This window comes from Chanodichthys erythropterus, chromosome 23, assembly GCF_024489055.1.
Source record: "Chanodichthys erythropterus isolate Z2021 chromosome 23, ASM2448905v1, whole genome shotgun sequence".
Classification (NCBI taxonomy): domain Eukaryota; kingdom Metazoa; phylum Chordata; class Actinopteri; order Cypriniformes; family Xenocyprididae; genus Chanodichthys; species Chanodichthys erythropterus.
The window spans coordinates 16,816,934-16,833,476 of NC_090243.1; the positions used below are offsets into that span (position 1 = coordinate 16,816,934).

General features: G+C 36.8%; 1 pseudogene; it reads right to left on the reverse strand.

The window, feature by feature from the left end:
- LOC137013979 (voltage-gated potassium channel KCNC1-like) lies at window positions 1–4,331 on the reverse strand (annotated as a pseudogene).
- Window positions 4,332–16,543: the final 12,212 nt, after the last annotated feature.

Sequence of the window (16,543 nt, forward strand, 5' to 3'; positions counted from 1 at the left end):
ATGAACTGATTTAAATATGTTTTTAGTACTTTTATGGATCTTGACAGAGGAAGTACCATTGCTGATATTTCATCAAAAATATCTTAATTTGTGTTCTGAAGATGAACAAAGGTGTGTAGAACGACATGTAATTATGACATTATTTTCATTTTTGGGTGAACTAACCCTTTAATGTGATATTTGTCGTCTTATTGGAAAAAAGATTGTTCAACAAGGAAAATTATTTGAAATGAAGGATCAGTTTTAATGAATTCTAAAGATATGGAAAATATAGACAGATATCTCACATTTTTTTAAATTATATAACTTGTGGACACTTGATGATATTTGTACATCATAATATTTTTATTTTCTTTTAGTACAATGCAGGGCCGGTTCTAGACATTTGGAGGCCCCATGTGTTCTACATCAGAACGGCGACTCTGCGTAAGCATCACACGCATGCGTCGTGGTGCTCACATGAACAGTGTCGGCCAATAATGAGCCAGCATTCAGACATAAACATGGAAGCTCTGCACTGCGTTCACTGCGCCAACTGTGTAAAAGACTGACAGGGAAGGGGAAAAATTGTTGAATAATGTCATTATTTTTGTTTTGTTGTATTCTCGTCGCTTCATAATATTAAGGTTGAACAACTTTGGTCACGTTGACTATTTTAACAATGTCTTTACTACTTTTCTGTACTTTGAATGTGGTAAATTCGTTGCTTTCTATGGGAGGTAAAAAAAAACTCGGATTTCATCAAAAATATTAATTTGTGTTCCAAAGATGTACAAAGGTCTTACGGGTTTGGAACGACATGAGGGTGAGTAATAAATGACAGAAATGTTATTTTTGGGTGAACTAACCCTTTCAGGACTCGTGTGGCATGCTTGGTCAAGGATCAGCCAAATTTCCACGCGCATCTTAAGAAAAGTGAATTTTTGTGCCATCTGGTTTTAAAAGGATAAAGTCAAATGCGCCTTTTAGACCGTTGTACCATTAAAAAAAATAATAAAATAAAACACACATACAAAGATAGACTAGTGTTACAAGAACAAAGTCCTCATAGGGAATGCTTCAAACATCTGTATCTTGAAAAACCTTTCACAACTTTCAGTTAATCCTAAGGGAAAAGTGAAAACTCAGCTCACAGATTTTTGTCTGTTATGGTTGAACTGTTTTTTTGTTTGGGACCCCAAAGGGTTGAAACTCTTGTGCAAGGTTCCTTGTACAGTGTGATAATATATCTGCGTTAATTTTCACTGTAATGGGCATTGACTATGTTTAGGTTTAGTATTGGATAGATAGATAGATAGATAGATAGATAGATAGATAGATAGATAGATAGATAGATAGATAGATAGATAGATAGATAGATAGATAGATAGATAGATAGATAGATAGATAGATAATCTAAGTAAAGTAAGTAAGTAAGCAAGTAAGTAGTACACAGCCAAAAACGTTGGGTTGTTTTTTAACCCAACCGTTGGGTTACACATATTGGGTCACTGTGTTGGATTATTTATTTCCCAAAAATGTTGGGTCATTTTCGGTTGGTTATTTTTAGTAGTAATAACCAGCTGTTGGGTTAAATACGGTTCCCGCCCGCTGAATCCCGCCACGACTATTCAAATTTTAACGGTCCAGTGGCAGTCAACTGAAAGAAGCTGCTGCAGCCTGATTTTAAAGGTAGGTCTACGTCTTTTTTTATGTGTATAGCTCTCATAACATTAAGTATTGTGTACTGAAACGTTGACTATATCCTAAAACTCAATTTTATATATATTTTTAAAATGAAGTTGTAATAATAATTCCCTTCAGTCAGTTTCAATGTTCTCCGGAAAGTGAGATCGATTGGAAATTAATCCTAGCTATCCCAGTTAACTCGTTAGCAGTAATAAAGTAATGAAAATATTATGTTAGCGGTGAAATATACATATAATCTAAGTAGGCCTAGTCTCTGCATTCACTATCTAACATTACGCTTGTTTTACGGATCGTCTTCGTGATAATGGTAGGCTTATACTAAATAGGGATCGAGTTCTTTAGGCAATTTGTGATTCAATTTGATTTCGATTCATTCAAATTATGTTTATATCTTGCAGTTCTGTTTTTTTCCCTCTCCCTCAGAATTGTAAGATAAAAAGTCACAATTTACTTTTTTTCATCCTGTTGGAGAAACAAGCTTTCATATCACATTGAACAAAATGAGCTTAATGCTCTGTAAAATGTTAAACAAAAAAACTGTGTGAATGATGTGTAACACTGATGTTTTTCCTTCAGTTTAAGAGTTTGGTGGCTCTTTCTCCGGTCAACACAGATTCTGTAAAAGAAAGAAACCATAAAAGACACACACACATACTGTACACATGTAATTAAAGATATATACTGTATATACCACAGCATATTTCCTTGATACCTCTGTTTCTATTTTGCAGCTCTAAGATGAGGAGGCTGTATGGACACTGATCTTCTCCTTCTTTCTGGCCATTGAATACTTTGTCTTGAGCAGGGAGTTGAACTTGATGAAGTTGCTGACGATTATGGGCACAGGCAGGATGAGGAGCAGAACCCCGACCATTGCACAGAGAATGGCTACACACTTGCCTGGACCTGTTATGGGATACATGTCTCCATAACACACAGTGGTCAGTGTGACCACTGCCCACCAACAACTGGAGGGAATGTCAGTAAACGAAGAGTCGATATATTGAATTCTGTGTAATAAGCCATGGTACCGAAGATGAGCGTGCAGCTGAAGAGTATAAGAGGAACCGTGCAGAGAGCCGTCGCACTGGCGCGGAGCGTGTGTTTGAGAACTCTCACACCGAACACATGCTGCATCAGACTGAAGATGTGAAGGACACGTATGCATCGCATCACATGCAGAAAGCCCAATGCTTTGGTGCAGTATGTCCCTGTACACCACCGGAGGAACCAGGGGAACAGGGCAAGCAAGTCAATGATGTTCATAACGTTCATGAAGAAGCGCGGTTTGCTCGGGCAGCTGACTGCACGTATCACAAACTCAAACACAAACCATATCAAACAGACTAACTCCACCGCATCCAGAACTCTAGGTAGTACAGAAACATTCTCTATAAAATTCTCACTTGAGTTGTCTGCCGATACCTCATACATTTGCTGAGGATTTATAGCCAGATGTGTCTGCAGAGAGAATGCAGTGATTGAGAGCAGGATGAAGAACAGAGATACAACAGCAATGACCTGGAGAAGCAGAAACATTAAGAAGAAAACTGCATAAACATAAAGACACTTATGATACCTTGGCTCTAACGGATGAAAGCGGGTTGTCAAATAGAGCCCATATCTTCAGCTGCCAAGCTTTATGGCTGGATTGTTCATTCTCCATCACTGAAGGGTCAATCTGAGCCGAAGCCTCTACAGCATCTTTGTTCTGTCAAAATGCCGCCCAACAGCAGGGCTCCACATCTGTGCTGCTGATACCCCAGAAATCAAACTCCTCTTCCAGCAACACACCGCACAAGTTGGTGGGGCAGTGCAGCTTCCCGCTTCTATAATACTGCAGCACGTGAGTGAAGACTTCAGGGTGGCGATCAAAAAACAGCTCTGAAGGAGGCTCCTTAGTGTCCACAAGCTGGGAAAGGCGGGAGCCCGGAAGGGTCATTAGGGTGCTCTTGTGGGTCTCATGTTTTACCCCACCGACATTTATCACTATTTTTTCAATACTGCCCTCAGAAGCTCCCAGTGAGAAAACACCCACAGAACTCATCATAGTGTAAGAGCTCAGCTGATGTCTGGCAGCTGTTTTTCTATGATACAAATGAAAAGTTTATCATTACGATATCATCAGTATTTAATAGTGGAAATACAACTTTATCATTTGCTCATTTAGCACCACAAATACAAATATCAATATTTAGTTACATTGAATAATTTACAATATCCAAATGTTCATTTCAAAGAAACTTCTTTAAAATTCTGATTCGATAATTTGTTAGTATAACTCAAAATTAAAACAGAAATCACCACATTTTTCCATATACAAGAAGTTATTAATCCAAGTGAAAAAATACAGAAATGTCTAAAAATAATACAAATGTTAGATTTTTTTGTAGTTTTATTCATTAAAAAATAAATTGCAATGCAATCATCTATCATTTGCATGATAATGACTTAAAGAAGTTGAAAACAAATCAACCATTGTATAAAGACTGACCTTACCTTGTCCAAAGACAGTTTGATATCTTTTCACACAGAGATATTCTTAAGAACAGAATTTCACTATTATAATTTTTGACTGTGTGTCAGTGTTTCACAACTCCAAGTTTTAAGCTCACAAACAATCTTTGCACTTTTATACTTCTTTGCAGTCCAGCCTCCAAAGGTCCCAGAAGACAAGCCACTATTCACAGAAGAATCTATAGCCAGAAAGAAAGCCAGCTGTTCTCGAACTTCCTGTCAGCCCACTAATCGACATTTTAGCCTGAAGCATAGAAGGTAATACAGTTTAGGAGGTTTAAAACAAATTTTATAGTTGTAATTCAGTGAATTTTAAGGCTGCTCTGATATGGCATTTAATACATATTAATTTGGTCAGAGTTGGCATGTTTTAGTATCATTTTTATGCTGTATCGATAAAGTCACTTCCTTCACATTTATGATTTATTTACATGCCAAATGATCAACATTTGTAGACCAAAATCTTTTTTTAATGATTAAAATCCAAAAAGGTGAAAAGAAAACACCTCAGGACAAAGTGCCAAAATAATGACAAAGTACATTTAAAAAGGAGATTTAGGCAAAATTGCCCCAGATTATATCACCTTCACAGTTAACTTCACTATAAACCTTTGGGCATGTCAATACCTGCAACACACAAAAAACATTAATCCTGCATTTTCAGTCACTGAATCTGGTGTTAAAGTATCAGTCAAATATGCTCGAGAACCAGTAGGTGGCGTAATTGCTCAGTTCTGTTTTCATGTCTTAATTGCAATGACTACTGAGTACTCATTCAATCTTGAAAACTTTTAATCTTAAACTTTCAATATACTTTTATAAAGTAAAAACTATTTGTATGCATTTTGGCAGTTCATAAAATGCTTACTTTGTCTTTAAACAACAAGGTGAAAAATAAAACATACTAGTAAGATCAAGTAGCAAACACTTTTATCTGGAGCACCCTACAGTACCATAAAGAGACAGTCGCTGTGAAGGAGGCTGGGAATAGATGCTTTGTTAAGGGGAATGTTAGTGATGAGTTATCACCCCTGATCTTTAACCACTAGGTCACACCACCAAAAATATATTTAAATGAACATATTACTAAGAATTCCTCTAAGGAACTTCATTGTGCTGTTGTGTCTGCGGAGGCTATTGTATCTACTATGGTTACGTTACCATTTGCATTGCAAATGAACACAATAATAATGGATTCTCTAGTACAATGTACAAACCCAATTCCAAAAAAGTTGGGACAGTGTAAAAATTGTACAAATAATTTGTATAATTTGTGCAATAATTTACAAATCTCATAAACTTATATTTTATTCACAAAAGAATATAGATAACATATATAAAATGTTGAAAGCGAGACATTTTGAAATGTCATACCAAATATTGGCTCATTTTGGATTTCATGAGAGCTACACATTCCAAAAAAGTTGGGACAGGTAGCAATAAGAGGCCAGAAAAGGTAAATGTACATATAAGGAACAGCTGGAGGACCAATTTGCAACTTATTAGGTCAATTGGCAACATGATTGGGTATAAAAAGAGCCTCTCAGAGTGGCAGTGTCTCTCAGAAGTCAAGATGGGCAGAGGATCACCAATTCCCCCAATGCTGCGGCCAAAAATAGTGGAGCAATATCAGAAAGGAGTTTCTCAGAAAAAAATTGCAAAGAGTTTGAAGTTATCATCATCTACAGTGCATAATATCATCCAAAGATTCAGAGAATCTGGAACAATCTCTGTGCGTAAGGGTCAAGGCCGGAAAACCATACTGGATGCCCGTGATCTTCGTGCCCTTAGACGGCACTGCATCACATACAGGAATGCTACTGTAATGGAAATCACAACATGGGCTCAGAAATACTTCCAGAAAACATTGTCGGTGAACACAATCCACCGTGCCATTCGCCATTGTCGGCTAAAACTCTATAGTTCAAAAAAGAAGCCATATCTAAACATGATCCAGAAGTAGAGCTTAGATCGGGCCCAACAAATCAAGCCCGACCCTACCCGAGCCCGAGCCCGTTGTGTCCGAGCCCGGCCCAGCCCAACACGTCCACTGTAATTATGAGCCCGAGCCCGATTTAAACCCGACCATTTTTAATATGTGGGCCGTTATAACCAGGGGCGGCGCCAATTTTTTTTTTTTTTAACGCAGGTGCTGCTGTGCTAGATCATTTAGGCTACAGGGGGGAGCTGCGCAGTTATATAAATTATATAAATACTATTAATAAATGAGCAAAAATTGGCCACTCAATATTAAATTATTTTAGTTATCATAATTAAAGTTTTAATTTTATTAAATTGAACAAGCTCAACATTCAGCATTCAATCAAATATTCTTAAAGATTAATTATTATTAATAATGTTACTTCAACATATTGTTATTTCAACATAATATGTGTGTGAGCAACAAGCAAGATGTGCATTTGTAAATTCAGTGACAGCGTGTGTTACCAGTTTCAAAAGGTGTGTGACCGCGGCGCGCCGGCGCCTCCATGTCATAATTACATTGTCTGCTATATTGCTTTTTATGTATTAAATCCAGGTAATTGGATGATGAAAAATGTATTAAAATTAAGATACAATTTATACTAAACGAAATTCACTTTAAAGAAAATCTTTCTTCAAAACAAAACTTAAACTTGAAACTAAATGTGCTTATTTAATGGCTAAAACACGTATAGACTCTCTTTTTGTACAAATTGCAGCACATTCATTTAATTCTGAATTTTGCACATGTAAGTTGAAAAGCATTTGTTTGTGCATAGTAAACATATCTGTAACATTTATCAAGTTCATAATTGTGCGTGCATTTATTAATTATTATCTTAATGAATAATACGACAAGGAAGAAGCATGTAAACTGCGTTGTTTGTTTATTAAAACTAGTTTAAAATGTTTCCATACCTCCGATTTTCCTCCAGACATGCTCAAAGTTAATTCTCCTGTTTTAATTTTTTTCTTTGCTTCTTCAAGCTCCATGTTGTACCTAAGCCTCATTTACACTGTTCGTATGGCTCCGACAAGGTTTTGTTCTGTCCTCTGAGCGTTGTCAACTCACACCAGAAGCATTTCAGAAGCGAAGCGGCTGGATTCGCGAGACCACTAGATTTGCCTGGCCAACATTGTTTTCGTTAAATTTTTCATGTTTTTAATGGCTAAATGGTTATTTTGTCCGGTTTGATTGTGTTTATTGCTATGCCATACTTTATTTTGCTGTAGCTATACAGATGAAGTTAACACACTTAAAATTCCAGTTATGGACAACAAAAACAAAGAAATTTCAAGTTTTTCAACTTCGAATCTCTTGTCTTCAGTTTCTGTCATTGTAGTGATGTGAAATATCAGCAGGAGTTTACAGGAATATTTTGACTTTATTTTGTATTTGAGCTGCGCGTCAAAAATAGGCGAGGCGCCTATCTTTAGCGAAGCGGCGCAGTGAGCCCCTTCTGGGACGCTTCTCAAACTCACCGCGACGCGGCTGGTGTAAACACGAGCATTGACTAGAGTAGCAGCGAATCAGCTCCGGTAGCCGCGTCGCAGCCATAACGTGCCGCACACGAGGCTTTAAGCTACTGAATAGTACAGCACGCACAGCAGGTGTGACGCGTCACGCGTGCGAGACTGCGAGTGCGAGTGGACGAGACGCTGCGCATGACACGTGACGTGCTTTATCAAGGGCCCGGCCCGACCCGGCCCGAGGACGGTGGCGGGAAATATAATAAGTCCGGGCTCGGGCAGAGTATCTAAGCTCTATCCAGAAGCGCAGGCGTTTTCTCTGGGCAAAGGCTCATTTAAAATGTACTGTGGCAAAGTGGAAAACTGTTCTGTGGTCAGACGAATCAAAAATTGAAGTTCTTTTTGGAAAACTGGGACGCCATGTCATCCAGACTAAAGAGGACAAGGACAACCCAAGTTGTTATCAGCGCTCAGTTCAGAAGCCTGCATCTCTGATGGTATGGGGTTGCATGATTGCGTGTGGCATGGGCAGCTTACACATCTGGAAAGGCACCATCAATGCTGAAAGGTATATCCAAGTTCTAGAACAACATATGCTCCCATCCAGACATCATCTCTTTCAGGGAAGACCTTGCATTTTCCAACATGACAATGCCAGACCACATGCTGCATCAATTACAACATCATGGCTGTGTAGAAGAAGGATCCGGGTACTGAAATGGCCAGCCTGCAGTCCAGATCTTTCACCCATAGAAAACATTTGGCGCATCATAAAGAGGAAGATGCGACAAAGAAGACCTAAGACAGTTGAGCAACTAGAAGCCTGTATTAGACAAGAATGGGACAACATTCCTATTCCTAAACTTGAGCAACTTGTCTCCTCAGTCCCCAGACGTTTGCAGACTGTTATAAAAAGGAGAGGGGATGCCACACAGTGGTAAACATGGCCTTGTCCCAACTTTTTTGAGTTGTGTTGATGCCATGAAATTTAAAATCAACTTATTTTCCCCTTAAAATGATACATTTTCACAGTTTAAATATCTGATATGTCATCTATGTTGTATTCTGAAATAAAATATTGAAATTTGAAACTTCCACATCATTGCATTCTGTTTTTATTCACAATTTGTACAGTGTCCCAACTTTTTTGGAATCGGGTTTGTATGTCAAAGATCATTTTTAATTTGGAATATATAGAATCTTGAAAAAAATGTATCAGTTTCCACAAACATATGAAGCAGCACAACTGTTTTCATCATTGATACTAATAATAAATGTTTCTTGAGCAGCAAATCAGCATATTAGAATGATTTCTGAAGGATCTTGTGACACTGAAGACTGGAGTAATGACGCAGAAAATTCAGCTTTGAAAACAGGAATAAATTACATTTTTCACCTATGTCACGCGTGACCTTTCCAACATGATTACGTTATGCGTGGCATATCACAGAGCTAGTGCAAGATGAGCATTTGTGGTTAAAAAGTATATAATTTTTTTTTTTTTTTTTTTTTTTTTAGAAAATGACCTATCGTTTCATTAGATAAGACCCTTATTCCTCGTCTGGGATTGTGTAGAGCCATTTGAAGCTGCACTGAAACTGCAATTTGGACCTTCAAACCGTTGGTAGCTATTGAAGTCCACTATATGGAGAAAAATCCTGGAATGTTTTCCTCAACCTTAATTTATTTTTGACTGAATAAAGAAAGACAAACATCTTGGATGACATGGGGGTGAGTAAATTATCAGGAAATTTTAATTCTGAAATGAACTAAACCTTTAACATGAACACTTTATATGGCACTATAGATTCACAGTTAAAATAGTTTGCAGAAGCCATATAGAAGAGGAATCAGCCTGTGTGTCCGGTGTTGTTAGGTTGTCTTTAGTATCCTAGCAACAAACACCAACAGGAAACACGAGACTCCGGTTGTAGATGGACATCTGAGTAAGTATCAGGTGTTCATATGAGACACACACACACACTCAGATGAGTGTCTACAGATCTGGCACTAGGACCCAGAATCATCCCTGTTCCTGCCTCCTCTCCTCGATCATTCGCTCCTCTCCTCCCTACCTGAACTACTCACTCCAGGATGGAGCAGAAGATATGTCGCAGCACACGAGGAACCAGGTCAGACACATCCGGACAGAAGATAGTCTTGCCTACTAAGTGTCATTTTCTTTCTGTGCATACAGTATTGTAGGATGCAACACCATCAGAAGACTTCAAAATACCTGAATAAGCCTTCAACTATGTAAAACCCACAACTTTTTACATGGTAGCCGACATAGAACAACATTTTATAGGATTCGAGCCACTGCTGGATTTTATCTGACTGTGTTCCCAAAGTATCCCACCATTGGAGCGAATTCTACACAGGGACCGAACAAAAGTTGTAGTTGCAGAAGTTCACTGAGCAAGACTCAGATTATCTGGACTGTATATGTGTACCTTTGTGTGTAACTCCGCATACAGCCATGGGAAATGCAGCTGGAAGTCTGGAGATGACACCCGGGCGGGATGTCAAACGACCCCTCAGCACTTACGGGCACAAACAGCCACCAGCCCCTAAACTGCCCCCACCACCTGAGGAGGAATTAGAGGAGAGGTTCAACATTGTGTTGGTACGTACCGAACAAAATATCCAATTAAAATGACCCCCATTAACGGGGGTTCACATCATACATCATTTTCTTCTTGTTTAAGTGTTTTACTGATTGAAAGTAGAAATGTAGGTATGGCTTCAGTGTGTGTGGTTGAGGGCTGAGATGTGCCACTGCAGTAACTACAAATATGTTTGATATGCATTGTAAAAATGGTTTGTATCTCTTTGCATGCAAAAGCAAAGGTTAGGGTGTCGACTGTTGGAATGTTTTGCTCATACATACTGAGGTGATTTCATTCATATGCATGTTTGTCAAATCTGTAAGATCTCTCCGAGTATGAGTGTTATGCAGCAGCGAGACTCTGATTGTGCAGCTGGAAGACTTTAATGCGTCATTAGGTGCAATTCACGTGCTGCATCTTATATATGATGAGTGTACAATATGTAAATGTAATGCTGTTTAATACTTTGATCTACTTCTTTAAAGTAGTAGTTAATCCAAAATTCTGCCATTTACTCAACCCTTTACGTCATTCCAAACCTGTATCACTTTCTTTCTTTCTTTCTTTCTTTATGTAAACTGAAAGTAAATCATGATTTGGGTCTGTCAAGTTCCAAAAAAGGACAAAAACCACCATTAAAGCATTATAAAAGTAGTCCAACTGCACTATATTTCAAATCTACAGCTTATAGCTTTGACAGTTGTGATCATTCTTATATATAAAAAATCTAATACAAAGCATCAGTACAATAATCTGTGAGCATGTTTCTAAAAATGTCTTATAAGTCATAGATATCTTCTTTTGTGTCCAACGGAAGAATGAAAAATGGTCATAAGTTAGTAGACATTTGTGTGTGTGTATATATATATATATTATATATTTGGAATATATATAATGGAAATACGATGCAAATAATGCAAGTAGAACCAGCTGCGTGTTCATGATAAAATGGAAATGACACATAGTCAGGTGCCAAATGTGAATAATACAACATAATACAAAGCATCAGTACAATAACCTGTGAGCATCTTTCTAAAATGTCTTATAAGTCATAAATATCTTCTTTTGTGTCAAAATGAAAAATGGTCATAAGTTAGTAGACATTTGTATATATATATATATATATATATATATATATATATATTATATATTTGTGCTTTGTTAAGATTTGTAGTTAAAGGAATAGTTACCCCAAAAATAAAAATTCTGTCATCATTTACTCACCCTCAAGTTGTTCCAAATCAAACAGTGACCAAACAGTTTTTGTCTCCGATGACTTCCATTGCATTGTATTCATACTATGGAAGGCAATGGGAACCAGCAACTGTTTGGTCACCCACATTTATCAAAGTATCTTCTTTTGTGTACAACAGAAACTCATACAGGTTTAGAACAACTTGAGGGTGAGTAAATGATGACAGAATTTTAATTTTTGGGCGAACTATCCCTTTAAGACCTGAAATAACATACTAATCAACTTAATGCTTGTTAAGTAAAGTATTAGACATGGCAGTTTCCTATCTAAACAGACCAAATCCAACAGTCCACATGTAAATAAAAGTGTTTAAAAGGGATATTTAGCCCATCTTTCACTCCTTTACCTATACACTGTAAACTGGTCTGGCTCTGGTGTGCGTTAGTAAAGTCAGCTGTAATTTATTCCAAGTTAATTAATCCACTCTGCCAATATCCTTGATGCTGTTCCTAAATCAGATAAACACTCTACACTCTCCCATCATTTAACAGTGAAAGGCCATCTAATCTACAAACAAGTATTAAAGTGCACATGCAGGCTCGCTCAAACTCAAACTATTTCATTTCATCCAATCACCATCTACAGTGCCTACTGAGAAAGAGAGTTTGTGAAATACTGTTTGGATAATGGAAATACGATGCAAATAATACAAGTAGAACCAGCTGCGTGTTCATGATAAAATGGCAATGACACATAGTCAGGTGCCAAATGTGAATAATACAACATAATACAAAGCATCAGTACAATAACCTGTGAGCATGTTTAGTAAAAGTAATAAGTATTAAATTATGAAACATGTTATCACATAAGTCGTGCATAACAGTGGCCATATACATATGCAAACTCATGCAAATTTATAGAGAATTCTGCATTCTTTTCTATGTGAGGCAGAATATATGTATATAAACACAATAGTTTTGTCCATGCATGTGTTTTTAGCATTTAAAACACACTAGCTAATGCTTTCTGTTTCAAGACATCTGCAAAAACTACAGGCCTGTAATTATACAAATGGGCCGTTCAGTTATTGATATTTTGCATGTGGCCACTTACTGAAAGGACAAACCATCCATCTTCAGCAGTAGTCTACCCTTCAGCTGATTTAGAAACACTCAGGACAAAAATATATGACATACAATGAATCAAAGTCAGTGCTGAATGTATTTCAATACTTATTACTGCAGAAATGAGTCATAAAAACTAGGCCGATGATATGCAATGTAACTTTTGGCCCTATAGCAGTTTAAAAACAAAACTGCATGCATGCACTCTGAAGAAGAACATTGTTTTAGTTGTGCTTTGGCTCTGCATGCGTGATAAATATGACCTTTCACAATAGATTATGCTTTACAGTAAACTCTGTTAGAAAGCTGCATATGGCAGAGAAATGTAAGGAGAAATATATGGAGAAATATTAATTCTATATTTCTCCAGCCTTTCCTCATTTTATAGAAAGAAAAGGTGAGGAAACAATAAGGTCTGAATTAAGCATGCAAAGAGAACATGGTGTATACACAGCAGACCCAATACAACAGATTTAAGATTGACAATTATAATCAATAGAGATGTCTGCACTGCATAAAGGAAGACTGTGACTGTGTGTGCGCACGTGTGGGTGTGTTTTTGCCCTAAAGACATATTTCTGCAGTTTGCTGGTGTTCCTCCCCTTGACCTGTTTTAAAAATTAGGACATGCTAATATGCCATGCATTGCGAAGAAGTGTAATTCAATATGCACAAAAATGAAATAATACAGCAAAAGTAAAATATGATGTTGTGGATGTAATTTTTACGTTATTACATGTAATATTGTAAAATTTATTCCTGTGATGCAAAGCTGAATTTTCAGCATCATTACGCCAGTCTTCAGTGTCACATGATCCTTCAGAAATCATTCTGATTTGCTGCTCAAGAAACATTTATTATTGTTATTAATGTTGAAAACAGTTGTGCTGCTCATATATTTGGAAACCATTACAGATATTTTTCAGGATTCTTTGATAAATAGAACGTTTAAAAGAACAGCATTTATTTAAAATACAAATCTTTTTTAAAATTATAAATGTCTTTACTGTCACTTTTGATGAATTTAATGCATGCTCGCTAAATAAAAATATTAATTTCTTTAAAAAAAAAAACTGACCACAAACTTTTGAATGGTAGTGTTAATAATAGTTAATAATCTTATAACTGCAATTCACATTGTTTCATCTACTATCTTCATTACTTTTAAACAAGAGATGCCATCCAGCATTCAGAGGTACAAAAGTTTTCCTTTCACTTTTCACAGAAAACGTGATTTCATACGCCTGACGTGGATAGACGGATGTTTAGACTGTTTAGCATATTTGCTTTGACATTTACTATACAGTTCTTTAGTCTTCAGTCAGTTTTGGGCTCATAAGCGGGCCACAGAAAGGCTAAATGTTAGTATAGAGTTCATTGAGATCTTTTACAATGTTCCCAAAACAAATGATAACATTCCTCAGATATCAGCTGAAAGATACTGCCAAGGAACTGGGCACAAAACAAATACTGTGAATTCCAACCATCTTTACACCAAAACGGTCTGTTCCTAAAGCAATTTCAAGCACTTGCACTTGATAATGCAATCTCACCTGCTGTATGCAGAAAGTAAAACTTGACATTCTGACAGTACGGGTTGTGGAAATACATTTACAAAGGGATTTGATATTCTTATGGAGAAGACATTTCCCAAAATGCTCCCAAGTGAATAGCAATCCTTCCCAACTAACACACGACATACCAGTTACATAATTTATTGGTATGGTACTAATTTACTAATTGACAAATTTGATGCTTTACATATATAATCAATACACAACGCATACTTTGAATAGTGCAATTGAAGAGTGTGCGCTATGAGCACATAACAGCTGACAGGACAGGAAAGTTAGAGACTTTTTTCATAACAAGTTATGAAAATAACGTTAGAATAATGATACTGACATATCCTGACAACATCTAATCTGACCGCAGATACTGAATCAGGACAACGTGTCTTTATCAGGCATTCCTTAGTTCTACTTAAACTGCATTTGACCGAAGTGCCAACGGCTATCGCTCACGTCTTTCAAAATAAAAATCTCACATTAGTAAAACAGAATTACATTTGTTGTTGTTTCTTTGACTGCACTCTGCACAAACTCAAACCTGTCCACTTTTGGGTCGCGACCCACCTGTTTTAGGGGATTTACACGATGCCTGCATACAAAATGTGTGTTCGGTATCATCCGATGCTCAGATGAGTCATTGAGGTAATTCTGTAGGGGCCATAACAGTGTGTGTGCAGCACAAATGCAAACACTCATGCTGTTCATAAATAATTTAGGAGATCGTCATAGCAACAGGACTTTCACGCAGCACTAATCTGCCGGTTCAAGAAGGGCATTCTTGGAGTCAGCATAACTTATTATACATGTGATCTGTCCGCTGCTCGTAAACTGTCTCACAAGACGCCATCGCTTACTCATCAGTTTATATGTGACCATGTGCCATAGTAACTCAACATTTAAACACTGCAGTGCTCTGGGAACATATTATAGCTAGATCTAGTCTTTGACTGCATATTGCAAATACAATTAGATATGAAGAAAATGTGAGCAGTGCAAAACTTGGCATCCAAGATAGATGCTAGGGTGTTGTGGGTGGTTGGCAGGGTGTTGCTATGTGGATGCCAAGGTGATTCTAGGTAGTTGCTTCCTCAGAATCGTATTACAATGCAATTCAGTGTTTTTTAAAAAAGAACTTAATACTTTTATTTAGCAAGGATGCATTAAATTGATCAAAAGTGTCAGTAAAGACATATTGCAAAATATTTATATTTCAAATAAATTATGTTCTTTTGAAATTTCCTTTCATTAAAGAATCCTGAATCCCGCATGTTTTCAACATTGATAATAATCATAAATGTTTCTTGCATATTAGAATGATTTCTGAAGGATCATGTGACACTGAAGACTGGAGTAATGATGCTGAAAATTCAGCTTTGATCACAGGAATAAATTACACTTTAAAATATATTCAAATAGAAAACAGTTCTTTTAAAGTGTAATAATATTTCACAATATTGCTATATTTACTGCATTTATGATCAAATAAATGAAGTCTTGGTGAGCAGGAGAGACTTCGTTCAAAACATTAAAAAAAAAAGAAAAAAAAAAAAAAAAGAATCGCACCTGAAAATTTTAAATGCCATTGTATAATAAAACATCAACAACTTTTTTTATTTGTGAAAAACATTATGCAATGAATAATGGTTCTCAGTAAAGTTCTTTACTAAACCAAAGGTGCTGAAAAAACTTTTTCCCTCAGTGGAACAGATCTAATGGTTCTGTTGAACATAAGTACATGAGACTTACCCAATGGTTTATGATTTCTCTTGCTCTATGATTGTAGAATTCCATGAATCTTCCACCTGATAAAGTGAAGCTGCTCTGTCAGTATGACAATGAGAAGAAATGGGAGTTAGTTTGTGACCAGGTGAGTTCAAAACAAAAGGACATAAACATTGAAGGGTTAGTTCACTCAAAAATGAAATTTCTGTCATTTATTACTCACCCTCATGTTGTTCCACACCCGTAAGACCTTCGTTCATCTTCGGGACACAAATTAAGATATTTTTGATGAAATCCAGGATTTTTATCTCCCATAGAAAGCAATGAAATTACCACATTCAAGGTGCAGAAAAGTAGTAAACAGTAGTAAACACTGAAGCCTGCACTGAGGGCACGAATAGTATTCTCGTCATTTCATAACATTAGGGCTGAACCACTGTAGTCAAATTGACTACAATGCCTTTAATACCTTTCCGGACCTCAAAAGGTGCAATGTTGCAGGTTGCTGCCAATGTTTAGTTCAGAAACCCTCGGATTTCATCAAAAATACTTCCAAAGATGAACGATTTACGGTACATGAGGGTTAGTAATTAATGACAGAAATTTCATTTTTTGGTGAACTAACCCTTTAATGCAAAAAACATTACGTGAGTTTACTATTCC